At 37.8% G+C, this 14,456-nt stretch overlaps 1 pseudogene; it reads left to right on the forward strand.

Annotated features, from left to right (window-relative positions):
* Nucleotides 1-1,972: 1,972 nt before the first annotated feature.
* LOC130232593 (macrophage mannose receptor 1-like) lies at nucleotides 1,973-10,695 on the forward strand (annotated as a pseudogene).
* Nucleotides 10,696-14,456: the final 3,761 nt, after the last annotated feature.

The raw sequence follows: 14,456 nt of genomic DNA on the forward strand, positions 1-14,456 counted from the left end.
CCAACTTTACAGCAGAAAAAAAGGTGTTTACAGCCTGGTACAAAGAACGATTTTGGTTTATATAGCTATTATTACCCTCCATGACAACTGTGCCACTTGAGTGACAGCTAGGTCTCGCTGGTCACCGTCACATCACCTCAGCTGAATCCGGCAGATTAGCCACTGATCTCGGCATATTCATCGTATTTTTGTGTTGTTTTATGTGGCTTTACACAGTCAGCTGCCTTTTGGACTTATTTCTTACAATTATCAGATGATATGGGATGCTGTGTGCACTTAATTATGCTCACAAACCATTCATGTGGCCTCATTTCCCATGTGAGTAAAGTTATATACTTGTATACCATCTCTATAAATGTATTTGTTTTATTTAAGATCATTTATCATTAATATTTTTCTTTAGACCCGTAAAGCACTCCAGATTGTGACAGATTGATTAGCTGTAGGCTCTAGAACAGTCGTCTGAAGTGTTATCATACAGTGTTATGCTGGAGTTCATCAATAGTCTTGCATTTACTAACACAGACTATATTTGAAGTGTTTGGAAGTAATTCACGTTTTTCTCCTGTAGAAAAACGTCATAAGAACAATGTTTAGTGGCTCAATGTGTTACTACAGTGTTTTTAAAAGTCTAAACACTTTTTTGATATAGTGTACAGCCAAGCACATGTGGTCAGAACACAAACGAGTCGCAGGTAATAAAATATTAAGCGTTTCTCCCAAAGTAAAGTGTCTGTCAGGTCTAAGCAGTGCCAGCAGGTGTCTGTAGCTCCGCTCACTCTCCGCCTCTTTGCCCTTGTTTGGTATCCTGCCGTGGGTGTGATGACGCGCGAACAAAATGGCGATGGTTGGCCGCGCCTACTTGTAGCTTCTTTTGCAGTGTTCAGAAACCTATGGGTGACGTCATGGATGCTACGTCCATATATTTTACAGTCTATGGTCTGAACACAAAGAGCTGTAAAAAAACAACAACACCAACTGCAATAATGTCAGTCTGAGTGGAGAGCAGCAAATAGGATTTGATGGTGAGTTTCATTTGATTTTCTTTTCGACTTGCAAGTTAAGTACCATCGTCAGGGTGATTTTGTGCATTCAATCATGGAAAGTCCTATGAACATCTTTCGTAATGACCCTTTATTTAATAACAAATGGCCGGAGAATTCCACGATGTAGGTAGGTTTCTGTAGCAATCATCGGTAAAATGAGAGGAACAGCACAAAGTTAGGCTTATACTGTGAAATTTTAATCAGTTATTACTCACAGGCTCATCTTCAGGAAGGAAAAACCATTTTAAAATGTTTTCAATTTTCACAAATTCTAAACATTGGTGTATTAAATGAGCTGTAAATGACAAGTGTTTAGTTTTGAAACATTGTCTGATCGATATTCAGGTTTAATGACACTGACTGATGCCAGTGTGCAATGAGAAGATGCCAGATGCAAATACAAGGAATTGAAATCTGAAACAGGGGCTTTTGAAACAAATGGTTTGATGTGCTGAATGACAGATGAGAGCTGATATAGAAGAATCACATAGCTGAGGTGGATTTATCATGCGAATCCACTATAGAAAGACTTCATTGTAAGAAATAGAGCCTTGATCTTGACTCGACCACATTTAAATAAACTCGCTTCAAAAGAATTACAGAAGCAACGGTCAAAGCGGAGTAAAAAAAATACGCAAATATACCTGAATGAGGAAGAAAAATGAATATGTCTTTTGTTTAGTGTAATAAACAAATGATGTGATGTGCTGAATGACAGATGAGTGCAGATATAGAATAATCACATAGTTTGAAGCTGCAGACAGAAACATCAGACTGAGGACAGAAACACACCAGCTTTGAGGTAAGAACTACTCCCATCTACATATTACACTTTAGATATTCATCATTATTATCACACTTGTTCCTTCTGATTCTGTTCTAATGTGATTTTTTTTACATGTTTTACCAATGTTTCTTCATCAGAAATGGCTCAAACTCTATATTTCCCTCTTCTCCTCATTGGTGAGTGTGTTTGTAGTTTTATTCATGGTTTATAGTTTCATTAGGTTTGACTCTGTTCTGAAAAGCATTAAAGCAAAGTGTCTCTTTCACAGCTCTCTGCTCCATATCTGAATGTGTTCAGCGTCAATATTACTTTATAAATGAAACAAAGAACTGGACTGATGCTCAGAGTTACTGCAGAGAGAATTACACAGATCTGGCCACCGTTGATAACATGAATAACTTGAACAACATGAACGACATGATCCAGCTGAACAACATTGTGAACGTGAAGGATGGTATCTGGATTGGTCTTCAGGGTACAAATGAGAGTAAATGGCATTGGTCTTCAGGTGATCTTGCACTCTTTGTGAACTGGGCATCCGGACAACCAAACAGCAGTGATAATTGTACGATTTTAAGAAATGGAAAGTGGTTTGTTGGGTCATGTAGGAACACCTGGACATTCATTTGCTACAACAGTGAGTACAAACCTTTACAACAAATTTTAATTTAACAAGACATCCTTTCAAGAGTTCACAGTTAGCTGATGATTGATCATAAAGCTTGCTTGGCATGCTGTCCTGGGAGAGAGCCCTGAGCTCATATGATCCTCAAGGCCGGGGCTGCCTCCTGTTTGATAGTGATTGCTCTTAGGAGATAACTACCTACTAGTAGCATGTCTATGGCGCCGATTTGAAAACTCCCCAAGATGCCTTTATTAGCTTGGGACAGCAGCCGCGTATTGAATAATAATAATACATTCTTGTTTACCAGACACTCAACGTGATTACTTCAGGATGTTGGTTTCACTGCACAAAGGGCTAAGCAAGTAACAGAGACCGCAAAGAGCACCAGCAAGATAAATGATTAAACTCTTTAACAAAACATCATAATACACAGATCAAAATAGACTATAAATCAACATATCAAAGTAAACCAAATGAATTAAAATAAAACCGAGAGAAAACCCAAACTGACAGAAATTGACAAAAAGAAACAAATAGTACAAAAACAATACCCCAAGATAAGCTTAGTATGTACAAATGCTCACGAATAGCCAAAACAACCGCTGTACTTAAATCAGGCCGGTCTGCACATAACACACACTGAAGTCACATCAAAAGAAAGAAACAATGATTCACTGCCTGTATAAGTAATTATTTGTAAATAGACCAGTAAATGAATCTCAATGGGCAAAAACAAATTAATAAATGTCGGCAAAATAAAATAACAACTGCTGTTCAGCAAAATAATTGACGGCAAGCAAATCAAACATTAAACACTGGCAAACAAAGTAATGAACTAATGCACGAAAGCAATGCAAAATAATGAATGAAAACAAATAGTGAAAGCAAACCAAAAGGTAAAGCAAAACAACAGCGGCGTCACATGTCTTCCACCACGGATCGTTATAAAGATCATAATACTCCGCTTCCTGTGCGTGGTCGGCTGAAGCGTATACAGTGCTATATAGTTACTTGCACAAGCATCATGGCTCAAATGTACCAGTTAACACTCACACACCCACTTGTCTCTATAACTGTGAAGCAAAACTCCGCCATAAACTTGCTGCGAAGAAGACGTAGCCAGCACCACTCTATTTTAACTCAACGCAAACGAGTAACAAACATGAGCACATCAAAGAAAGGGGAATGCCAGGAAGCGACAAACCCAAAGTCAACAGGACACCACATACCCGTCAAAATATGAGTCCTTAAATAGTCTGACTGCTCGCACTTCATCGGTCTACCAATCACAAGCTGACCAAGCCCAAAACCAAGCCCAGTTGTAGTAGTGCAATGGGTGAGTGTAGCTCAGCTTAGCACCTCTGCTGTTGCAGAGGTGCAGTGGTAGTCAGTATTGTAGAGTTATGAGTGCTCCCGCAGGAATGTTGACCCTCAGGGGTTGAAAACCACGTATACGCAACCAGAGGCGTCTTCTCCTGATAACGCCGAAAAGAACTTCAAATTACACTTTCAGTTTTGATCGTACAGATACGAGCAATACATCAATCAAATCTGTTGGGTGTCTACTTTCCTTTGTGTATGCTCACAATAACAACAAACACGTGTTTCTTTTGCAAAATAAGTATAATAAACAGTGTAGTCATTCTTTCTTTTCTCTTTCTGCACTGATCTCCGTGAAAACAATACACACAGACATGAGACATATGTCTATTGAAAGCTTGAAGTGTCTACTTTTAAATGCAGCGAGTGCATGTTGACACAAATATTGTTTGACAAAGTAATCAGTAAGAAACCAACGCTATGCCTAGTTTCTCAGTCTGAGCTTATTATTTTAATGCGACAACGCCCACGAGGCTTTGCTATTACAATCATCAAAGTGAGACATGCCATCCTTGTAAACTATGGTCAGAAAAAACTGGAATCTCCAGGAATACATGAGAGATGCACATGAGAGACATACCTGCTAAAGATTGGAAGGTGAACTTTCCAACTCATTTTGAAAACAAATGTTGTCTCACTAGGTAATCCATAAAATTCTCCCAGCAGAACATGCTTCATGCCGGCTCTTCCCATGTCCACCATTATTACAAGCAATGATGATAGCTGCCATGCCCACTAAACAAAAACAGCGTGCTAGATAGAAAGGTTGTTACATTTTCATTCAGGAATGAGTTGAAATTATGACCTATTTAACCTCATGGGATCACGGTGATCTGATGCTGCTTTATTCAGAACGTGTTATAAGTGTCATTTATTTATTTTTTTTTTTTTATTTTACCATAGTTAAACCTGTTAAAGTTTGAAAAAAGTTAACTTAGGCTGCAATTATTTGGGCAATATATATATATATATATATATATATATATATATATATATATATATATATATATATATATATATATATAAGGTCTTGAAATATTATTTTAATTTTAAGCCATTGTTTTTCATGTTCAAGATTTTGTCATTACGCTACTCAGAGTGTCTCGGAGTCATTCAGAAATTATTATTAAATGCTGGATTAATTAAGTTTTTATTACCACAGTTTTGCAAACACGTTTATACAGCATGCACAAAAAATACATATGAAATGGTAAAAGTGCACAAACAGTGCTCAGCATAATTGAGCATAATTGAGTACCCATTTTGAAAATGAATTTTTTTTTATCAATTTCTCAGTAAATAGGCCATGTATTTTGGTGCATTTAAACAAAACAGATTTATTAAACAGAAATATTTATTAAAATACTATTTTAGTCACCAAACATATTCAGAAATTGAAAGATAATACAATTAAATTCAAGCTAAACATTGCAAAAACAATTGCAACCTACAAAACCTCTTGATTTTACTCTTTTTTTTAATTTGTATTTACTATTTTTTCTATTACATATAAATTTGGGTCTACTAATTTTGGACTGTTAACGTAAGTTATTTTGTTAGATGAGCTCCAGATTTGGCTTCAGTACTGACTAATGTATATGCACAAATATAATATTGTATAACTTCCTATTAAATTATGAATTTTAAAGATAGATTTGTGAGGGGTGAACTTCTATATGCGGAGCACTGTATATTGTTTACCAAGAGTGTTTGCATGGTCATACAGCAGGTAATACAAGAAGCATTTACTTTGGGCTAGCTTTTGCAGATGGCCATTGCTTTACAATGTCCTTGATGGATGAATGGGGGAGTGTCTTTTGTCTCTCCAGGTGTGAATTATTCATGACCATTTTCACTCACGCATAGAGCTGAGATCACCCACAACAGACTTAACAAAATGTAAATCATTGTAATGTTTATTTTTTATTTTTTGCATGAGAGAACAGAATAACTTTTATATAATTGTGAAGTAAATATTCTAGCCTACAAGACTGGTTACTCAAAAGTCTGTTTCAGGCTCATTCAGTGTTTTTTGGACCTTATTTCAGCCACATTTTTTTCTCAAAAACCTACTAACCACTAATAATATTTTTTTCTAAAAAACGCAATTATGTACATCAATATTTCTCACATATTATTTTAGCACAGTATGTGCTGAATACAAATAAAATACATGTTGACCAGTATTATGTAATACGTTGTGATATGTAGAGATGAAAGTGAATAAGGGGTCCGCTAGAGCGTCACTGCAGTTGCGGGGTTGCTATGGGTGAGTGTAGCTCTGCGGAGTGTCACTGCTGTTGCAGAGGTGCAGTGATAGTCAGTGTTGGAGAGGTATGAGTGTTCTCGCAGGAATGTTAGATACTGTCAGTAGTGATATGTACAGATGAAAGTGAATAAGGGCTCAGCTAGAGCATCACTGCAGTTGCAGTGGTGCTATGGGTGAGTGTAGCTCAGCTGAGCGTCTCTGCTGCTGCAGAGGTGTAGTGGGTCAGTATGGAGGCAATGTATGCTACTATCAAAAGCATTTACTGCTGTATTAGTGCAGGGGCGTGTGACTATAGTGGTATTTGGAAAGGTAAGTGTATAAAAGCTCATTTAGAACATCACTGTTGCAGCAATTGAAACTCCGGGCGACCCCTAAATGGGTCAGAGCCGTGGTGAACAAGAGTGAATGGAGGTATGGGTTAGTTGGAGTTGAACCCTGCTGAAAAATCCAGCTTAAACCAGCTAAGGCTGGGTGGCTGGTTTTAGCTTGTTGACCAGCCTGGTTTTAGAGGGGTTTTGGCCATTTCCAGGCTGGTTTCCGGCCATTTCTAGCCTGGTCTTAGCTGGTCAGGCTGGAAAATGACCAGCTAAAACCAGCTTGACCAGGTTTATTTTTTCTTGACCTGGTTTAAGCTGGACATAGCTGGTTTTGGATGGGCTCCCAGCCTGGCTAGGCTGTTCAAGCTGGTTTTAGCTGGTAATTTTCCAGCCTGACCAGCTAAGAGCAGGCTGGAAATGGCTGGAAACCAGCCTGAAAGTGGCCAAAACCCCTCTAAAACCAGGCTGGTCAACCAGCTGAAACCAGCCAACCAGCCTAGGCTGGTTTAAGCTGTTTTTTTCAGTAGGGAAGGGAAAAGGTAAAAAGGAAGAAAAAAGGGGAAGGGTAGTGAAGGAGCTCCTATTTTAATAGGAGGGGGAATAGGGGGAAATGGCTTCGTGCTGGAGTCGTGCATATACCTAGAAATGTTAACCCATGTGGGTGGATGTCGGCTGGAGAGGATCAGCTGGGCTTCCCTGAGGTGGTATTGCTCTCCTGTGGTGTTAAGAGGGTTTGGAATGGGTGTGTGGGGGAGGGGATATCAAATATACTGTATATAGAATGTGCTTAGCAAAACTGATCTGTTTTGCTTTGCTTAATAGAGAAAGACAGAGTTTCTTCATGCTGCAAAAGTTAGATTAGATATGGTGGGGTGGATTGTGGGATTAAAATTTGATGTAGGTTCAGAACTTCTCAAAAACCAAAAACGCTAGTGTGAATATGGCATCAAGGGTGTGGGTTGTGTGAGTGGAAATGTATCCTTTGCGTAGAGTGTGAATGTATTTGGAATGGATGTGAAGTGTAATAGGTTGGTTGAGGGTCAGCTTCTGGAGCCGGCTGCCATGATTTCTGAAATGAGAAATAAGACAGAATCAGAAAGGAAATCTTCACAACATGGTACATGTACGGCAGATATAATAAATAGTTTTAGCTGATATTCATGCGAGGCGTCTTAATAAGGGCATGGGCAACTGTGAATGGAAGTGCCTTTTGTTAATGCATGGTACGATAGCTTTGTTGTTGCAATGTGCAAGGATGGTAAAGCTGGGCATTTGTCTCCTCACAGGATAGCAGATGGATGGAGAGCTGAGGATATGGGGTGTGGCTTGACTGGTGGTCCTGGAAAGACCTTTTGATGACTAAGTAGATGAAGTGATAGTTAAGTGGAGTTTAAACCTCTTAATAATATAGACATTTGTTTAAAATGCAAATGTATCTAACACCGAGTCAATGGATGAAAGCAGGAAGTTTGTTTTTTCACATCTATCCAACTTGTCATTATAAACTTTCATATGACATATAAGTCACTATGGCATATTACGTTTGGACTTCTATGCTTGATGTGTTGAATGTTTTTTACTAGCTGGGAAATTATATTTTCAGAAGTTAAATGGCCATCAGGTGTGGTGGAGTTTGGAATTAAAAATGTTTGTTATGGGCTTTACTTTAATCCATGATTAACTAACATTACGTTTGGAATCTTAACATGAATAAAATCACGAGCATATCTGGCTCAATTCATTTATTCACAAAGTACTTTGCAACTGTGTCCATTTATAAACTGTCAAAAGAGAGGGCGGGACCATCTCAAGTTTTGTGAGCTCCTTGTATGGGGGCTGTTCTCCTTTCAGCTATTGCTCAATTGAGTGTCATTCAAATATGCAAAAGGTCGGCAGCCATTTTGTTCACCAAAAATCACTAGTGTTTATGTCTGAAGACGCTACTCTACTGAACGCACTCCAGCAACTAGTTTAGAAGATAACCGTGCATTCCATGGATGTTTATCAACGTATAAATATGTTGTGGACTAATGTTTTGTGGATTGGATTGCCTGGACCCTTGCAGTCAAACTACTTCAGCTGTTAGATTGTTATGGATCTGTGGACAGGCGGGTGGCTTGAGAGGTGAGTTCTTTGGTTGAAATCATTGTAGTCACGCGAGTCTCATTTTTCAAAAGATTTATCATTTGTTTAGTCTTCGTTGGAGTGTAGTTATTTTTGCAAAGCTTCCCCTTAAAGCATGCTATGTACGTTACCGCGGGTGGACCACTAGGAGAGCTGTGAGAGTTGGGCTTCACTGCAATGGCTTGGATGACCAGCGTCTTGAGAGTTCAGGTGGAGCTTGTTTACAGTGATTGAGTTTTGGACTGTGATCTTGCTGGAGAATTGGGTTGAAGACACGGTGGATGCGTTGTGTGATGCAGTTTGAAATGGAAGGTTTTGATGTTGATGTTGTTTAAGTTATAGTTGGAGAAGTAGTTGTTGTTTTTGAAGTAGTTGTTTTGGTAGCAGTAGCTGGCTGATACGGAGCGGTCTTCAAAACAAAGATGGCTGTGATTATGCATCTTAGGGTATTTATAGTGGCTTAGGAATCTTCTGATTGGTGAATCATAAATTGGATAATGTGAGACCAGCTGCAAGCAATTATAAGCACGTGATCCTCTCGAAATTAGTTTATAAATAAACTTCACTGAAAATTTCAAATGTGACAATAGTAAACAAAACAAAATAGAAAATCCCAAGTCAAATCTGCTGTAATATTCTGACAGACATTACTGAGAAACCTACTATTAACTAAACTATAAAGAGATGCTGAATTATAGTTAATATAGTAAATTATAGTTGCACAACAAAGATTAAAATGTAAAATAGTAACCATACTAATATTGATAGGTTGTTCTTAACATTTCACTGCTGCTTCTGTTCACATACAAAGCGAAATAACAATAAACTGATTGTTAACAAATTGGTTTTCTTAAAGCGAGCACAGGACTGGTGTTTGTCAATCAGACGATGAACTGGGGAGAAGCTCAGAGTTACTGCAGACATAATCACATTGATCTGGTCAGTGTGAGGAACCAGAATGAGAGTCAACAGCTGGAGAAGTTCATTAATGACAGAAACTCATCTGGATCTGAAGTCTGGATCGGTCTGTTCAGAGACTCATATCAGTGGTCAGATCAGAGCAACTCCTCATTCAGATACTGGAAACATGGTGAACCTCAAGCTCCAGATGATACACACTGTGCAGCGATTGAAAAGGTCAATCAAGGACAATGGAGTAACTACCTGTGTAGCGTAAGATGGCAATTTCCCTTTGTGTGTCATGAAGGTGAGCAGATCCTCCAAACACACTCAATCCATCATCAGCTCCAGATCTCTTAAAGTTGACTCTACATGTCTGACATGACAAATTCCTCCACAGTGTTTGTTCTGCATGTTGTTTTTGATCAGTCTCTCTCTAGTTTCTGCTTTGTTTTGTGTCCAGATAAACTGATTGTGATCCAGCAGAATCTGTCGTGGTCTGAAGCTCTGAGATACTGCAGACAGCATCATGTGGATCTGGTCTCGGTTCAGTCAGTGGAGATGCAGCGTCGTGTGATGAACGTGGTTAAACTGGCGTCTACTGAGGCGGTGTGGTTGGGTTTACGTCACTCCTGCGCGTTGGGCATCTGGTTCTGGGTGAGTGGAGAGACCGTGTGCTATCAGAAATGGGCTCCAGGGAACGGCACATCAGAGGAGGACTGTGAGCCCACAGTGAGATCTGGAGCAGTTCAGTCTGGGGGAAATCAGACCTGGATCAGCCGTCCTGAAACTGACAGACTCAACTTCATCTGCACAAACTACTGAGAGTGAAGAAGTAAGATGAGGAATGTGTTCATTTATCATTGAAGTAATAATTTTACATTAAATCTTCAACTTCAGCAGGCATTAATGCTTTATGATAGTGATGAGCATATCTGAAGAGCAGCTTTGTGGGGATTTGAAATCTTTCTGAAACTACACTGTAAAAAAGCTAGAATTATTTCAAATCAAATTAATACCTGGCATCTGATCAGTTTTATACATTTATACATGAGTTTTCCTAATTTCTTGTGTTTTACTGATCCCTGTATGATGGTTATGGGCATGATGGGTAATTCTTTTTCACCTATAGAGTTGTCTTTATTATTTCTATCATGTCTTTATATTAGAATGACTGGTTGAATGTGAATCACTGAACATTATTTACCTCAGTGAAATTAAATAATGGTTATTCTTTAAATAATAAAGTTGGTTAAAATATTTACAATCCTTTTGTGTTGAAATGTATCACCAACACAAGCTGAAATAAACATGTCAAACCAGCAATTTTATCTCTTTGGTGTTTTCTCACCAGAATCATGATATAATGTAATCTATTAAATACTAAGGATAATCTGTCTTTATGCAGATGCAATAAAAGGGAGTTGATCGACATTCACAAACATTTCTACATTCATTGCTGAAAATATTCCAACAATAAGAAATAGTAAATTTACATTTTCATATATTTCAGACGGCCTTTAATAAAAGCTAGTTTTGTAATTTGCGATTTTCAACATTTTTGTATTTGTCAAATGAATGACACTGAATAAAGTTTAATAAGAAAAATAACAATATCTGACTCTAGTTAAACAGTAACTCACTGTTCATCACACAGTTTAACGTCAGATACACTATGTATGTAAATATTGTCCATCCAGAATGTCAAAGCCTGCTGTGTACATAAGCAAATGAATAATGAGAATGTGCACATATACTAATGTATTCATGTTTTATAAACAAACAAACAAAAATAACAGGAGTAAACATCAGAAATATGAAATAAAACAAAAATAATACAATAAAAATAATCAACAATTATGATATAAGGTATTACTTGTAAATCAACATTATTAGCATTAACATTCTACCTGTATTGTTGTGTCAGAAAGAGCAGCTTTCTAAAATAACCCCATCGCTACAAGATATTTCATAAAGCTGAATTTGTAAGTTATTTGTGGGCAAGTAAATGTGCTGTTTTAATACCTGCTCCTACAGGACAACCAGTTTCCTGCAGAGTTTACATTTATTAAACACACCTTGAGCAGGGGTAATCCAGAAAGCAGTGTATGATGGCTAAATCTCTCCAGAATATCAGACCCTGACAACTGTTATGGAGTTTTATGAGACAAGAACACGAGAATGGTCAGGCACTAAAATTATAAACTTTCTGATCTGAGAAGAAGATCAGGAAACCAGCTGTTTATCTGTTCTATTCAATCAACCCGAGACAGTTGACAATAGGCTCTTTCACCTCAAGCCCCTCCTTCTTGACCTACGTTCTGAGCACATTTCACATTAAATGTTTAGGGTTTTAATAGTGTGTATCTTGTAGCCTTATAATCATGTCTGGTATCATTTTGAATGTCTCTGTGAGATTGGTAAAATGGTCTTAATTTCACTTGTATATGTTGATTTGGTTTTTGGCTTTGATAAGAGCTTTGCCAGATGCTCCTCCTCCTTGGAGATGGTTAACTCCTCAAATTCACCAGGCAAGGGTCTCTGTGATGCTTCTATTGTCTTAAATTTATGGCTGTTTGTTTTGTGTTGAGTATATAAGGTAAAGATGTGATATGGGTCAGGGGGGTCTTATAGCCAAGACACCCCCGTTGCAGTATCTCTAAGACACATGCTGCAATGTACTTCTCTGGTCAGGTATGCATCTCTAACTCTTTGATTTATCTTTGAGTAATGGATGTTGTATTGTTACAGTCTCATCTCTGAATTGGCTTTCTGATGGTTTTATTATGTAATTGGCAGAATACAATTGTACCTGACAAAGTTTTGATTCATTCTGAATTCTCCTGAAATCTTTTTATATCCAGTAGATTAAGTGGAGTCTTTATGTCGCTACCTTTATTATTCGGCATGATTGGACTGTACGGAGCCGTTTTGGGCACAACAGCATTTAAAAAATGGTTGGCTTTTAGTAGCTCTGCACCATAGACTTTTAGTTGCCAGTTCTGACTATCCGACTATCTGACTCCACCAGAGACTATCCGATTAGAGATGAGGCGAAGATGAACATTTGTGTGAACAACCCATTTATTGTCACCACTCAATAGACTGGTTTTATAACACTTGTGTTGTGGTTTTTCTAAAATAAAAACACAATGAAAAGAAATATGAATATACATCATGATAATCAAACAAATCACAATAGTAAATTACAGTCAATAACACAGCACAAAACATTAAGCTTGATAATAATGTAATGTGCGAATGATTGTGGGCAAAATGTGACAAGCTGCTACTTCAACATACCCTAGCATGCATAGATGTAACTTGACACCTTGTTAACAGAGCGCAGATTGTACAGCGCCTCACTCACAAAGGCTATAAGGGCGCATGCGCCTAGCGGATTGTTAAGAACAAAGGATTAGGTTACACTTCAACACTCAAATAGGAAGATAACACTGGCTAATGAACGTAAGTGGAACTCTAATACACACAATATGTGGATATATAGAGATATAAAAGTGTTAAGACATGAATTACGGGGTTATTGGCACCCTTAATATGGATTAACGCACACACACATACATTGTCCCGGCCATAATAACTACTCGCAGAACAGAACAACTCTCGGGATTTACAGGATTGTAAACTTACTTCTGCATTCACGCACAACACTTGTGGCAACAGCTGACAAACAGTGATGAAAACAGTCCATGAACTATTCCCCGCCAACTTTAGCGTCCGTCTACATGTCTCGCTACACTAGAACTGAAAATCTGTGTGGGTGGGGGAGATTGCGTAGTCACAGATCCCGGACGCTGATTGGCTCAGGTATCATGATCTGGTGCGGGGTGCCTCATCATAAAGGACAAGAAACAGAGGTTAGAATTGCACTTATCAGCCTTTTTTACAAGCATGGAGATCTTTTAATCATCTAATCACTGATCCTAGCAAGTTGCATGAGCTTGGCTATTTTTCCTATTTGTTTAGGAATGTGTGAGCAGTTGGCAACCGACCTATTTGAATATTAGTTAATCCTGCACCCTCTGACTAATTTCAGTGTCGACATACTGTCCATGAGCCAATTTTAGGATCACTTAAATTAGAGTCAGATTAAATTCGGAGCTAAAAAACAAATATAAATAAATTCTAATAAATAGCAGAATTATTTAGCAGAATTATTTTCAGAAGCACTAGAAAAGGCTTACATGCATTTAACTTTCAACCATGCTGTTAGTTTCATCATTGGGCTAATAGATGGACTACTACAGCAGGCTATGGGACATACTCGGATAAGTTTAAGGACATGTTTTAGCGAAAAACCTCAGCTTTCAGCTCCAAAAACAGAGGGAACATAGTTTTATACATGTGTGTTTCATAGATTATTTATAAATATATAGTGTACTTAATGTATATAGTGTTGTCAAGTAAAAGCCATTATAAGATAATGTTTATTTGTACTGTTATTTATTACATTCTTTCTTCTCTTACCTGGTGGATCTGCATTATTTTAGTTGTTTTGTAGCAGGATGCTTTGAATAAAATATATAGTTTATGTAATATTATTATAAATATATATATCACCTCATAAAAATATAATTTTTGTTATAAAAAGTTAAGATCGAAGTCGGCGCAAATATCCTAGTGATTAGATCGCTAACACATGGCACTGAGGTGACCTGAGTTTAATTACTGACTCGAGGTCCTTTGCCGATCTATTATTATGAAAAAATAAAATCAATATTAAATGTTACAACTATCAATAGGGGGCGATAAGCTTGAAGAATGTAACTCGTCATTGAACAGGAGAATAAGACAGTAAAGGTGTGTCATGCTGATGGTTGACATGTTTTCATGGTGACTCTTGGTTTAGATGTTTTGCTGAGAATGTTTTTAGTATTCACGGTTCACAAACTCTGAGTTAACTGAACTTACTCCCAAGAGTGGTATTAGTACTGATACACCTTGTTTAGTTTTAAATAGCGTAGTTCAGAGTTTAGCAGAGGGTAAG

This window comes from Danio aesculapii, chromosome 7 (genome assembly GCF_903798145.1).
Source record: "Danio aesculapii chromosome 7, fDanAes4.1, whole genome shotgun sequence".
Taxonomy (NCBI): domain Eukaryota; kingdom Metazoa; phylum Chordata; class Actinopteri; order Cypriniformes; family Danionidae; genus Danio; species Danio aesculapii.